At 34.9% G+C, this 16,167-nt stretch overlaps 1 protein-coding gene across 4 annotated transcripts in view; it reads right to left on the bottom strand.

Annotated features, from left to right (window-relative positions):
- The window catches only part of LOC143225246 (uncharacterized), a 160,940-nt gene extending 149,220 nt beyond the window's left edge, over positions 1-11,720 (bottom strand). For 2 of the 4 annotated variants that reach the window (XM_076454333.1, XM_076454339.1), the window contains exons 1-2: positions 11,648-11,676; positions 2,013-2,140 (exon numbers count right to left, since the gene is read on the bottom strand). The gene's annotated coding sequence lies outside the window, so the exon portion shown is untranslated. Of the gene's footprint in view, positions 1-2,012; positions 2,141-11,642 lie in introns of those variants that run through there. The other 2 variants (XR_013013761.1, XM_076454351.1) reach the window with 2 other exon arrangements.
- Between the last annotated feature and the right edge of the window lie 4,447 nt (positions 11,721-16,167).

Genomic DNA, 16,167 nt, shown 5'->3' with positions numbered 1-16,167 from the left:
TTCTGCCATATAGAGGGCCTTTTATAAGAGAAATCTTAACATAATGCTGCAAAATTTTGATATTTCTGGCTTGTATAGGTTTCTGCCTTATACAATTTCTGGCTTAGATAGGCTTTACTGTGTGTGTCTGTGTGTATACACAGATGAAATAAAAATAATTTAAGTGGTTAGTAAAAAAAAAAAAAAAGGAAATAGTTTGACTTTTTTTTTCATGAAATACAAGTTCCAAAAAAAATAAATTGGACATGTTGATATTGTGTTTCCTTTCACTTTACACAACATATATTCCATGATTTTTCTGATCATGGACCCTGAAACTAAAAATGTATGTTTTGGGGCCCAGCTGGCTTCCTAAAACAAATATTAAGTTTAAGCCTTACCAAGATATTTTATGTTGAGTATTAAACCGTTGCACTAACAGCAAAATCACATGCATCGTTCTACTTGTGGAACATTCAAAGGCATTTTCTATAAAAGTTTATCTAAAACAATAATAAATCAGTCTTCTACCAGTTTTCCTATGGTGAATCTCACCAAGACTCAGGTCTTAGAAATATGCAGTCTTGTCTTACAGCCATGGAGAATTTTTACATTTGAGTTCCATACAAGTAAATATGCCTTCTCAGTTAATATCTATAAGCATTAGTGTGTAAATGCAGAAATACATATAGAAGACAGAATTTATCTAATTAAGGAACTAATAAAAATACTTGAAATGCTTTTAGATATATTGAAGAGTTTGCTAAGAGCTATTTACTTTTTGTAATTATCTAATGATGCACTGTTTCTGTATATTGTCAAGGTAGTAATACAACTGTGTTTTGTTCCATTTGTAGTCACTGCCTGAGTCCTTAATCTTTATAAAAACTCCAAGAGTTGATGAATCATTTGTCATCACTACATATCTAGTTATTTACATAAATACTATTTATAATACATATTTTCTCTCTTTCCAATGGCATGTCCATTGCAAAGTACTTTTAACTCCTGTGATTTTATTTAATAAAAGACCTAAAACATAGTATTTGCCAATAGGTGTAGTGAAGAAATAATAGCATTTACAAATAACAATGCAGGTTTGTTAAACCTATGTACAACAACCTCAGGTGAAGTTATGAGAGGTATGTGTGCATGTATAAGTATCCAGTCACGTAATTCATTACTTGTGTATAATTTAAAGTGAAACTGAGATAATATATATTAAGATAGCCAGGTACAGCTACATTAGAAGTTCCCAAATTTTGTGCTCATAGCACACAAGGAAAATAATGTTAACTTTGGGACACACCTGATTTTCCTGATAATACAAATGTCACCACTCACACAGGTTTTCCCCATTTACCCTACAGTAATGCCCTGTGTTAGGATAATATTGGCCTAAGTAAACTTGATTTTTTCATATGGTCATGTGAAAGCATATTTGATGCCATACATTTGTAAACTTTCACAGCACGCCACTTGGGAACCACCAAGCTAAACCATCATGCCACTGATTCTATACAGTCCTTGTTACTGATTAACTTTAACTGTTTGGCACAATAAAACATTTTTGCTAACAGTAGAGGAAATTTCACTTTTAATGTTAAAATTCATTATTGTTTGCTTTGATAAATTCAATATTTAACTTAGCTACTTTTAAAAATAGATATAAAAGCATTAAACTTCATTCAGTAAAAAAAATTGGAATTTATATCTGTTTGAGTAACCTATTTAAAGTAGTTACTTGTCATGAAATGTTTTTCTGATATTTTTAATCTACCTTTTTCTTGAGAACATTACCTCTTAAAAAAACATGAATTCTAAGACTGACAAAATACATTTTTCTAGAATGAAAATGTTCCACATTTCTTACCAATACTTTTTAAGTGTTTAAATGTTACTGTCTGCTGTACATTTAACAATAAAAACTGTTTGTATAAACTCAGTGTTTTGAGAGAAAAAATTGTTTTTAGCATCAAAAAAAATATTTTTAACAGTAAATATACCTAAGATATTTTAATTTTTGTACATACCTTTTGTGCAGTGCCAGTACAAAACTTGGGACAGTGAGTTGACATTTTCTTTTCTTTTAGGTGATATATGTGGTATAGAACACATTTTCTGTCTTGCCTTGCTCACAGGTCATGCATAAAATTTCAGTCTACAAATTTAAGATATTAAATATTACCTGTATAGAATAGATAATATCTAACAAAAGATTGAACCAAGTTAAAATGCAAACATTATCTGATAAATAACACTGAAGACTGAAAATTGGTTGGTTGGTTGGTTGTTCAACATTTACTGGTGCAAAGTAACTGGGTTTTCTGCACCAAATAGGCAGTAAAAAGGTAAAATCATTGAAATATATAAACAAAACACAGTCCAATTTTCAAATTAAAATCTTAAATAGTTAAAAACACCAATGAAGCTTAAAAATTTAAAAACACAACTGTCATTGGCTATGGTGACACTGTCCAACACCAAGGATGAAGCCATAATAAAAATATGTTTAAAATGGTGCTGTAGCTCTCAATCATAACAATGACATAACAGTAAAATGTGGGATATTGTGATCTGAGTGTCACACAGACCACATACTGGTACATCAGTACCAGATAAAAAGAAAGTGATGAGTTAAAAAATTGTGTCCAGTGCATTGCCTAGCCAGAACAACTTCCTCCTTCTGATCCTTACAGAAGCAAGATGGCCAAAAAGCAACAGAAGGTTTGATATAGAAAAGTTTGTTATCATGTCACTCACTTCAAGTCGACTGCCAACTGGCGTGGATTCAATCGTTGAATACAGGCAGTGGTGGGATTCAGGGGTTCGCAGGGATTCGGGCGAACCCGTTCTTAAAAATTTTTGAGCTTAGCGAACCCGTTGATGGCTTCAATTATACCGTCGAATTGTTGATGTCGTGGAAACATCTCCTTGAGAGAACCCCTTCTTAAAATTTTTAATCCCACCACTGAATACAGGACTGTGGTCCATGCATGAGACAAGCATGGCAGTGATAGAACCAAAGCAAACAGACTTAGCTGTGATGTTAGTGAGCTTGTTCCCTCAAATACTGACGTGACCTGGTATCCAGAAAAACTGAATAGAAGTATATGATAGAGAAATGGGCCAGTCAATTTTGAATATCAATGAGAACAGGGTGAGAACTAATGTGGAGTGATTCCAGGGCCAATAGAAAGCTAAGTAAGTCGGTATAAATAGTACAGTTTGTATACTGCATACCTTCTATATGACTTAGAGCAAGAGAAATGGCATACAGTTCCATATAAATGAAAATGGAAGGATGGTTCAAAAAAAGATGTTTGGCAAATACAAGGTGATACTTCCAATTGGGAGTAACCTCCTTTTCCAGATGACTCAAAGAAAGTTCATATTTGGGGATGGTAATTAGCCATGGTGGGATAGGCTGATCAGTGGATACAGCTATGTTATCCAAGGATAGACTCAATTCTTCCAACTGTGACTGGATTCGAAGGCCAAAAGGAATAATGGCAGATTGTCTATTCTGAAAAAGCATTGCCCACTGAGAAAGGAAAACACAACCACAGGTGTGATACTGTGGTAAGGATCAAAGTTATGAAGTACACAGTAAAAACAATTCCAAACAGTGAAGGTATACAGGAAGCTCATGAGACTCAGTGTAGAAACTCTGGACTGGAGAAGTGCAGAAGGGCCCTGAGCAGAGCCAATACCCCTTATGGTAAACAGGGTCCAACATCTTCAAGGCAGAGGTCCTGGCAGAGCCATAGACCAGAGACCCATAGTCCTGTTTTGATTGATTAAGATCACAATACACATGGCTGCTTGATGTGTGGAATAAAGATCAGCTTACAGTAAAAGATAAGCCCCAAAACTTTGTCTCAGGTACCATGGGAAGCACAATTTCTCTATGATGGAGCTCAAAATCTAGGCAAATGCCTCAGTGGCGGCAAAAGTGCATGCAAACAGTTTTGGAGTGAGAACAGGTAAAACCATTTGCTGTGGTTCACTTCATTAAGTAATTGAGGGCAGCCTGTAGCTGCCATTCGATAAACCTCATTCTCGACAACTGACATAAAATGTGGAAGTCAGTGATACAGAGACGGTTTGCAACTGTAGGGGGGAGTTGTCCACTGATGGCACCAGTCTTTATAATGAAAAGTATAACACTCAAGAAAGCCCTGAAAAACTCCAAGTTCCTGTAGAAAAGAGAGGAAAGTTTCTAACTCACACAGACTTAGGAATACCAGTTCATTAAAAAATGTTTAATAAAAACAGGTAAATGTCCACACAACTTGTACAAGTGGAGGTCTCACAAGATGCATACCTCACATTGTATCATAAGCTTTCTCAACATAAAATAATACAGAAACAAAACGTTGTCACTTGAGAAAGGGTTCCCTGATTGACATTTCAAGTCGAATCTGGTGGTCAGTGATGGAGTGCTGTCATCAGAACCCAGACTGAATGGGTGAGAGGAGGTTGTTTGATTTGAGGAATCAAACAAGAATAGCATTAACCATCCTCTCTAAGGTCTTACAAAGACAGCTCATCAAAGCAATTGGACAGTAGTTTGAAGGAATCTTGGGATCCTTCCCAGGCTTAGAGAAAGGTAGAACAATAGCCTGGTGCCAGGCCAGGCATCAGGAAAAATACTCTCCTGCCAGTTCCGGTTGAAAACAATCAGAAGAATAGCAAGAGAAGCACAAGATAGATTGTGAAGCATTTCATAGTGTATATCATCAGGTCTGACTGATGCACTGCCAGACCAATGAAGGGCCAGTTTCAGCTCTACCAGTGTAAAGGGACGATAGTAGTCATAGAGACAATCAGCTCAAAAGGAAAGAGGTGATCACTCTTCCCAACTCTTGATGGCTAAGAAGGTGGAGGAAAAAAGCATAAGTGCCAGATACCCAGCAAAAGCTTTCACCTAGAATATTAGTGATGCTCTGGGTATGAGCTACTTCCTAGCTATCAGACAGAAAGATCGAGAGGGGGACAGAATTATACTACCCACTGACCTTTTCAATCTTGTCCAATATGACTTTGGAACTGGTGGAAGAAGATATGCTAGTTACAAACTTAATCCAAGATTCCTTCTGGCTTTGATGTCTTACCAACCAAGTATGTGGATGGGCCTGCTGGAAAGCAATGCAGTGCAAAAGTGTGGGAAGCCTACAAAAAGTATCCCAGGCCCATTTTTGAGCCTTCAGTGCCATGTGGCAGGCAAGATTCCACCACAGACAAGGATATCATGGGAAATGTGTCAAGGTTTTAGGAATACATTGAGCAGCTGCCTGTATAATACAGTCAGTTACTGCTGCCACACAGTCATCTATTGATAGCTTACAGCTGATGGAAGGATCAAGTTCTACGAGAGTAGTGAAGGAGGGCCAGTTTGTTTTATCCAGCTTCCATCAGGGCATGCTGGATGGGTGGCATCGACCAGAGTCAATGCTCTCTCAAAATTATACAAAAATGATCACTGCCTCATAGATTATTGTCAATCCTCCATGAAAAGTGGGAGAATAGTGAAGGGAGGAAACGGAGAGATTAGTAGCAGTAATGGACTGACTAGGTGCATGAAAATAAGTAGAAGAACCGCTACTGAAAATAGAAAAGTTGTGATCAGAGAGCATATGCTCTACAGAGCGACCCCCCTCCCATCAATATTAGCACTTCCCCAAAGGGGATGATGACCATTAAAGTCCCCCAAGATTAAAAAAGGGAGATGGCAACATTCAATGAGAGCATCAAGATCTGATTGATCATAGGTCTCTCCAGGCAACAGGTAGAGAGAACAAACATTGATGGTACAACCAAAGAAACACAGATAGCTACAGCATTCGAGGGTGTGTTTAGTGGCATAGACAGGATGAGCACATGCTGATCAACCAACACTGACACCCCTCAATGCACACGTCCATCACACAGCCTGTCATTTTGGTATAAAGAAAACCTCTGAAAAGTGACTGTATTGGCAAGTTTCAGAAATGTTTCCTGTAAGTAATGACATACAAGATGGTAGAAAGCAAACAGTGCTTTGATGTCATTCAGACTAGAACGTAAACCTCAACAGTTCCATTGTATTGAGGTGGCCATTTTTATTTATGTATAGGTGAATTGGGTGGAGAGCCCTTCTGTTTACAACCATGCCTTTTTTCTTTACTATTTTTACTCGAGGTAGGTCTATTGACCTCCTTGGTTTCTGTCCTGGATCAATTGGGCAGGTCTTTACTGTTGGAAGAGGATTCCATTGACTGACGATGTGAACAAATGATCGTTTTCCATTTTGGGGTGGGAAAAGATGTACCTGAGAAAATACCCATATCCATGACCAAAGGAAGTGGATCTTGGAATTTGCTTGAATGTATGTTAGGGACAGAGATGGGTGTTGAAGTTGATTCAATTTTTTTAACCAAGGAGATCAAAAGACTTTTCATTTGGTTTGAGAACAATTCTTTTGGAGGCATAGAGAGATCCATCTGCTCTTCCACTGTAGTATTGGAATGAAGTGCAGTAGCATACGTCTGAGGTGAAATGGTGGCCAGCAACATTCAGGCCTCAGGGTAAGTAACATTTTGAATCATTTTCAAATGCTGCACCTCTTTTTCTTCTGACCATTAAGGGCAAGAACAAAAGTAGGACAAGTGAGAGCCATTGCAACTGACACAGTGAGGGCCTGTTTCACACTCATAAGCATCGTGGTCCTTGCCACCTCAATGAGCACACGTCAAGGTACCACGACATGACGCCTTTGAGAGAACAAACTGCTGACACTGGAAACATCTGAGAGGGTTTGGAATGTATGGCCATACCTGCAATTAAGATAATCTGCCTTGATGGTGGCAGGCACACGTGGTGATGTAAGTGTCAGAATGAGAACATTGGTTGGGATCATAATTCCATCTTTATGAGTGGCAAAGATTGGGTGAAGAAACCAGCGAAGATCTCTGACTCAGGGATGCTCTTCAAATCCCTCTCAACAATAACTCCTCATGATGAATTCAAAGTAGCATGAGGTGTAACCTCAATAGGTATATCCCCAACTGCTTTTGAATGCAAATGGAGTTCACTGTGTTGAGATGTGGATATGTTACCAGAGCAAAGCTTCTTTACTGACTTTGGTGGGCCAGCAAGTCCCTCTAGTCCCTTCTGAATGAAAAAGAGAAACATCTGCCCTAAGGGTTTGTCTGAAAGAGAATGTAGGATTAAAAAATGAGGTACAATAGATGTTACAGATGTTGAAGATTGCTGCTCAGAATCTTCAAGATGTGGTCATTTACCTATGGATTGTTTTTCCACTATTTCATTTAAGTTTTTATTTGGAGAATCTATAATAAAAAAGGGAATATTTTGGTGCCCACTGATTGCACCCACCATGAAGCCCTATAAGCGCTAAATAAGGACACTGCAGCAACACCAGGGTTTCATTAACACTATACCCAAACACCAGCGTCAGATACAATGTCCACAATACCTGTTGAGAACATCCAACGATGGTACTTGGTCGACCCTAGCCCAAGTGGACCAACTGATTGACCCAAGAGGGGCCACCCCAAGGCCACCTGTCTGGAGGAATTCAAGGCCAAAGTGGTGTGTTTGAGTTGGACCCCTAAACCACTAGGATCCTCTCCTCCCCTTCATGGGCCACCATGCATGGCAAGCACGTGGGTGGATGTTTAGATCCCAGAAGAGGTAAACTGAAAGAACAGAACCTTCCCTGGGAGGTCCCCTCACCATATATAGGAATCCATATTGAGGGGTGGTAGTTTAAAGGAATCTTTCCCAGGCTTAGGAAAAGGGAGTACAATAGCATGGTGCCATTTATCAGATCCAGTTAAATACAGCCAGAAGAATAGCAAAAAAAGCAGGAGAGAGATGGTGCAGTATCTCTTAATGAATCATAGGATCCAACTGATTTACTGCCAGACCATCAAAGAGCAAGCCTAAATTTCACCAGCACAGAGGGGCAATTACATTCATAAAGACAATCACTCTGCCCATGTCCTGATAGCTAAGAAGGGGGGAATTGAAATAGAAGTGCTAAATACACAAGAAAAGCTATTGCAGAGAGTACTGGCATTACTCTGGGCATCAGCAACTTCCTAGGCATCAGAGAGCAAAATTGACAGGGGGGCAGAAGTATACTGTCCACTAATCTTTCAAATCTTGTCCCATATTATACAACTGTTTTTTTAATGTTTTATTTTCCCCTACAGGCAACATAACATTAACTTCAGGAAGATGGTTTTGAAAGGTAGATTACTGAAAATTGAGTAGGTACTTTCCCTTTACTCACAATTACCGTTTGAATAGCATTTTCTTAAATAATTTAAATACACTGATCAATGCTTCATTACCTTAAACAAGTCAAATCCAAATACAGAAAATCTCCCATATAAAAGTAAATAATCTTCCATGAGTAGGGACGAAGAGGAACTACAACATTCCTGACCACCCCTGTTGGGGAGAGAATTCATCAGACTTCTCTCTCTCTAAACTAAACCCCTGCCAAGTTCATTTAGTTTAGTTTAGTTTTGATATAATTGTGATCACACTTTTAACTGTAAAGGATCATTTTCTGTAATTTTTTAAATGGCATTAGGTTTCTCTTATTTTTAGTTACTGAAAAGATTTATGAATTTTTCAGAAGAGGACACATTTCTGAGATATATTTTTCTATTTCACAATGTCTTTAAGAATGTCCCTTAAAAGTTAATTGGAAAATTACATACAGGTATTGTAGTATCACTAAAATCATTGTAGATAACTGGCTTTATACAGAAAGCTACAGGTGGTGGTTTACAAGTTCAAACTTAAAGAATGTGACAAATGGAGTTGCTCAAGAGTACGACCCTTTACCATTAAAACCTGTTGATAATACCAAGTAGCTGAATAAAGCTCACAATGTGTGCAATATTTATTTAAATCAAAAGTACTTTGAACTTAATCATGAGCAAGAACTTTGAAAATAAGATTGAATATTGATAAGTGTAAAGTAATGAATTTAAGGTATAAGTATTTATAAAACTATAGTTCAAGGGTACCCAAATGTTTAATAATAGTAGCATGAAAATGAAAAAGGGTTATGGAAGTCATCCCACAGAAAAAGGGCAGTCCTGATCTGAAAGGAAACTCAAATTATTTACAAAACACTGAAAAATACTGTTTTCAAAAGTAAATGTTCATTTTAATTGTACTATATATTTCATTTGAACATTTCATTCCTTTTAACATAACCTTCAAAATAAAAGGAATGCTTTCTTGACTGTTACAGTTGGTGGGACAAAAGTTTCCATAAAGTTGCTTCAGAATGCACACAGAGATTACTATTTCTTTATATATACCACTGCTTTAGACCACATTTGGAGTACTGGGTTTATTCCTAGACTCCTTACCTTAGCAAATTCATTTAATTGTCAGAAAGGTTTGAGAGATACTGGAATGATACTTGGAAAGGAGAGATGATAATGACAGGTTAAAAAGATCTCTAAAATGGTTTTCTCTTGAAAAAGCAACTGTTAGAAAATAACTGACTGAGGTGTTTCAGTCTTTTAAACCTGAAAAATGCATGAGAGCTGTGAACATCCCACCTAGACTGTTCATGAGCTGAAGAGGAGAAGGGTGAGAGAGGATTTCATTGAAATGTTTATGATTATTAAAAGTGTTGGTTATACAGATTGAATTACAGGCAGAAAATTTAACTGAGTTCAAGAAACGTTTGGATGAATACATGAGTAGTAAGAGTTGGTTACAGCTTGAAGGGACTCCCTTGAGGGGCTTAAAAGTTCCTTTTTTTCATTTTAAAATTTTAAGTTTAGGAAATTTACGGAGGCAACAAGCTTCGTAAGGCAAGATTTTCTCTTAGTGAAACCATGTTTACTATTCAACAGAATTCTAAACTTTCTTAAATTATTTTGCAAAGTACCTTTTATCAGGCATTCCAAAACTTTTCCCACAACTGATGCAAAACAAATGGGTCTTATAATTAAGACAATTTTTATCACCTCCCTTAAAAAGAGGAGTTACATTAGCTGACTTCCAATCCTCTTGTACCTGTCCACTATTCAAGGACTGACAAAAAATAGCAGCAAGCTGCTTATATATCTAATCCTCAACCTCCTTTGAAACCAATGGGAAAGTAGCACCTAGTTCAGGAGCCTTATCAATCTTTAAACTTCTGAATTTTTCTTAATCAACTCTAAATTACTGAAGTCATCTTGTTCAGTTTTTACTCCTGAAGTATAAATAATACAGATTTGTTTTAGGATTTTTGAGAAAATTCTCAGACAAGATCTTTTACTAAACTTTGTAACATAGAACACCTGAGAGAAAAGAAACTGAGGATGACCTTCATTTCAATAGTTAGGATGGTCAATGGTTAAAGTAATGTTTTGTGAAAAATCAAATAAAACTTTCTTGAAGTGAAACAACTTAAAAGAGTCTCAGGATTTTTGTAATTTTTGATTTTTTAATTAATGATACTTTCAAAATGTTTGACAGAAATAAAGAAAAATGTTTAAAATGCAATATCATACTGGAAAAACTTCATATTTTTAAAAGTAAAAACTAAAAGTAAACATTAGTACTAGTACACGTGTAATAAATTATCAACTACATTTTAATATTAATTACTTTTTTGAAACTTTCTCCTAAAAATGCCAGTATACACAATGACAATTCACACTGGCCATTTACTTAGTAATTAACTAAACAGGTTATTTTCTAATCAATCAACAATGACAATGTTCAAACTGAAAATATTTATATTTTGTTGTTATATATTATTATATCAGAATTGTTTATTTAGGCTTAAAAATACAAAATTAAAAAGAACTGGAATAATTATGCTCAATGAAAAAGTTATTATACTAATACCTAAAAAGTGAAGGTCATTTTTTCTAATTTAATTGCCAAAATGTCTAAATCTTTCTATTAATATGTATTACAAACTCTGAAAAACAAAAAAAAATATCAATATTAACATTTAATACTACATACAATGTTTTTGTTTCGTTTTCTGGCAAAAAGTTAAATGAATAAAATGGGGAAAAAAATTAAAATTGTGAAAGAATAGAATCTAGCAGCTAACAATAATACTTGATGGTACCAAATTATACCCCAGAGCGAGTTTGGACACGAGATAATACGTATTTAGATGCATACAGAAAATGGACTGAGAAAACATCCTTACTAGCAATACATGCCAAGTAACGGCTAAATAATTATTTGTGTTGACCTAACCATACATCTTTCTCACTTGAAGTTTAAAGTAACCAATATATCTATATAAATACCTTAAAATTAGCCTTACTACTGATAATACTATCAACAGAGTGCTACCTCGATGTCTTTAGACACCCACGAAACTTATTCAGCACTACTAATAATACTAGGTAAAGATCCTTTTCTTCATTTTATTTACACTACAGCATAGGGATTCAAATTATAACCCAAACGTTCAACCCTAGACTAGTTACAGTTAAAATCGTTTTCATTTATATTATACTTTAGAAATTTTTATCTAACCTATCTCAAAATAAAAACATTTTCCTAATATCTCAAATCTGTCCAACAGTCATATTCTTGAATAGTTAAACCATGAACATATATCTTAACTCAACCTACATGTTACCTCGTATCAAATATATATCACACACCTTACCTTATGCTTAACCTCAACATGCCAGAACTAAAACTTGCAATAACAACAATATTTACACTTTACCAATTCGATCGGAAAAAACGCCAGTAAATGCTGCCCTCTTCTGTCAAAGTAGAATTTAAACCTACAAAATACATGAAATAATACAACATATATTTCATTTGTTTTTGTACAACCACTCCTAAATCAAAGTAAGCAATTAATTCCACCTTTCCTTTTTAAAAAAATATCTATTGTCTTCTTAAACTCTTAACATAACATGAAAGAACAACAAGGGACTTTAACTTCATTTAGGCCACAACTTTTCAGTATGGCCAAGTTGTTAAAGCGCTCGCTCGACTACAGATGTGCGGTCTGTTCGAATTCCCGTCACACCAAACATGATCGCTCTTACAGGCGTGGAAGCATTATAATCATGCCCGTTATTCGTTGGTAAAAAAGTAGCCCAAGTATTGGCGGCGGATGGTGATGACTAATCTGCTTTCCCTCTAGTCTTACACTGCTAAATTAGGGACGTCTATGGCAAATAACTATCGTATAGCTTTGTGCGAAATTAAAAAAAAACAACACAAAATAACAACCAAAACTTTCCCTTTTAGGACATCATTCACTCCTATATGCTTTTCACACATCACAAGACCAGTTCGAAAAAAAGGCAAAAAAATACTAAATTGAAACTCGTTACCATTTTTTTTATTACTTAAATATACATCAAACTACAACCAAAATGAAAAGAACATAAGATAAATAAATGCATTTATCAAAATTAAAACGGGAATAAATAAAAATGATCAATACCTTTTTTTAATTTTAATATGTGTAATCATTCACCCTGTCATGCACCCAACCATTCTCATTCTCCTCTTCTCTCATTAACCTCTAGATGAATCGTTCATGCATATCTTATCCACTAAATTAAAATGACCACTCAAAACGCAAAGTTAGCCCTTATCATTCAAATATTTGTTAAGCTTTCCCTTAACACTTATATTTGCTACATCTAAAGGCAAATTATTTCAAACACTTAACGCCATGTTAGAAAAATAAAACCCTTTTATATGAAGGTGACTGTTATCTTGCCAAAATGTATGTTTATGTTATCTTGTCTTATTATTTCCATTCTCACTAATAAATTAGAAAAAAAGATGGTGCATTGGCATTATAAATTACATTAACAATCTTAAACACCTCAATTAGATCCTCTATAACTCTACTTTAAAAAAAAAAGTTCAGAGATCTTAACTTATCCTCATATCACAACCTTTTCATCCCATCTATCATTTTACTTGCTATTCTCTGATAACTTTCAAATAATTCAATGTCTTTTTTAAGGTAAAGAGCTTAATGTGGAGTATAGTTCATCAAATGTGCCCCTAACCAGTAACTTATAAAATGAAATTACAATCTCTTTAGACTTGTATTAAATACTTCTGTAGACACAATCTAAAATTCTGTTTGCCCTGCCACTAGCAACAGTACATTGCTTGGGTGTCTTAAGAGACCACCAGAACACCAAGATCTCTTTTTTTCTTAACACTGCTTATTTACATTAAGTTTATACTCATACTTAAAATTGCGATATCCCACATGCATTACCTTGTATTTGTTATAATTAAGAGTCGCACACTATGTATTTGCCCAACCAGCTAATAAACTAAACTCTTTTGTAAAGCAGTTGCATCCTTCTCAGAGCCATCAATACCTAAAATTTTAAAGTCATAAGTAAACTTAAATATATGCCATTGATGCAAAGCAAAGAGAGTAAAGATCCTAGCATTGAACTCTTAGGTATTCCACTCGTGAATTTAATCAGCTCAGTTTGACTGAACTCTATTTGTACAATCCTGTTCTTCCTTCCAGCAAGCCAGTTTTCTATACAATTAGTAAACCTATCCATTACACCTCAAACAAGCCTTTTGCATGGTACTTTGTCAAATACTTTCTGAAGATCAAAATACACCAAATTCACACTCATACTCTTACCTACATAAGCAGTAATATCTTTATAGAATGTAAAAAGATTAAAAAGGCAAAGTTTTTCCCTTGTGAAATCATGATGACTGTCTAATACGATTTCAATCTTTGTTAAATGACTTTGCAAAGTATTTTTATCAGACTTGCAAAAAATTTCCCCACCACTGATGTAAGACTAATAAGCCTATAATTACTGGGAAAATTTGTATTCTCCCCTTTAAAAAGAGGAGTAACATTAGTTGATTAGTTGACTGTCAAACTGTTGGCATCTGCTCAGTATTAAAGAATTAGAAAATTGTGATATAAAGTGGTTGCTCACATAGATCTAATCCTTTTACAAAGTATCAAATTCTATTATAGAGGATCAAAACTCATCGTTTAAGCCAACGAACCTGTTATAAATTAATAGAAAAACAACCAACTATGGCCTAGCCTATCTTTTCTAAATTCTTAGCTTATGTCAGCTCTACCTTTTTCTTCTTTATATAGCTAACAAAAAAACAACAACTATTTTTCTCTTTATCACCAAGATTATTTAAAACGTCAGTATTATTACTTCTTCTTCAACTTTTTTCAAGAGGAAATAACTTAAGATATATTAACTTACTATAATAAGATAGTCTTTATATTTTTGGTTTAATTCTAGTAGTCCTTTTCTGAATCCTTTCCATTAAATCAGTATCCTTTCTTAGATGAGGAAATTACATCTGCACACAATGATTTATGACTTTTTCCTTTGATTTTTAAGTGATCAATATCCTATGTTACTCACATTATGTATTTGTGAATTTGTTTGTCCGTAAATACTTGCCACTGCTTTGGTCAAATTTGTCAGAAAAACATAGGGTAATCATACACTAATTTATTTGAGGTATCACGAGGGTCAAAAACACACCTGGAAGGTCGCCAGGCATGATATGAGTCCAGGAAAAGGGTTTCACAATCGTTAAGATTGAATTTGGTTTCATATTTTATGTTCTTGGTTCCTTGTCTTGTCTTATCAACTGCGTTCTAAAATATCTAAACAAGCCTGCGTGGGTGTTGACGAAAAAGAAACAATTATTTAAAGCTCTGGATACAACTGTAATAAAAAACAGTTTTACGATCATTTGTATATTTGTCTGCCTTATTTTAATACATTATTTTAAAACAAGTAGACTATGTGTTTCGTGCTTATTGTTGAAATTTATCGTCAACAAGTCATAGACACTGACTGTAAAACCTTACAATTGTTGCTGTGGCATAGGCTTCTATAAATAGTATTCTAACCACTGCAGTGTTTGTTTTACCCAGCTGGCCTGAAAAGATCTGGATTGAGCAAATACGGTCGTCAGCAATGGATGTAACAAATACAGTGTGATCGAAAGATTGTTATTATGCATTGTTCTAAGTTTTGGAAATCGCTAAGGGACTAGATTAGGGATGTAGTTTGAAAACTTTATATGTCTAAACTAATCTTTTATCAAAAGTATAATTGTAAACAAAGTAATACGTCAGAATTATCGTAATTTTGTTTTGATATCTCAGAGGGGAAGAAGCTGGTTAACGGAACCCTCTGCAAGCTCTTGGATTACTCTTGCTTCATTAAATAGCATGATTTGACTGGAACTCTTATAATATAAAACTCAGAAATTTATATTTGTTGCTGTAATGATTAACGAGGTGTATTCATTGTTTCGAGGTAAAACAAATGTACCCAATTTCTGTTGGTTCAGTTTCCCAATAATCACCTGTTATTGTTATATTTGATTTATTCATCATCTTGCTAAATTGCAAGACACTGAGAGCAGTTATTTTACAAGACTGCAATTTTTGCCCTCCCGAATTATAACATGTATAATATGAGCCACTGACTTATTCCATAATTCACATAGCACACAATTTCTCTGAACTACTAATGGAAAACTGTAGCTTTGTTTATTGAAAATCATTTGCTTATAAATAAAGTTACTTAGTTCAGAAAACTATATAAAGCTATTGTGGTAATGAGTACTGATGACTGACTACTTTCTCCCTGGTCAGAACCTTAAAATTGGAACGACTTTACTTAAGACGTTGAGTTCTCTGACCTTTCCATTTAATCTACATTCACATAAAGTGATTTTCAGGTTGAAAGGTCCATTTTCTATAGTATTTTGTAAATTATATTAGCACAGAGTTTCTGTGTGTGTACATATTAGTAATTCCAGTGCTCATCAGTTATGGTTTTTATAAGACAAGATAAAACATTGATATATACTTATACCTGTATCAACATAGAAAGGTAAAAGCGCATTTCAGGACTCTTTACTATAGAAAGTGTATTCCGTGTTTTCTTCTCTTTCCATCCACAATTGTGGTTAGCTTTGAATTGAAGTCAGCCCAGTCTTATAGTGAAACTCGATATGCGAGATGCTAGTTTAGTGCAGCTTCTAATATATGTTGTTTGAAATCTGAGCGTTTGTTTTCTGATAACTATCCCACAGATATATATCATTGTCTGCTAAATGCAAATTTGTGGAGTTTTGGCCACACAGAACTTACCTTTAATGAAATATTAGTGTATG

This window comes from Tachypleus tridentatus, chromosome 1, assembly GCF_004210375.1.
Source record: "Tachypleus tridentatus isolate NWPU-2018 chromosome 1, ASM421037v1, whole genome shotgun sequence".
Lineage (NCBI taxonomy): Eukaryota > Metazoa > Arthropoda > Merostomata > Xiphosura > Limulidae > Tachypleus > Tachypleus tridentatus.
The sequence above is the reverse complement of the archived record's forward strand: the minus strand, read 5'-3'. Positions and strand labels throughout refer to the sequence as shown.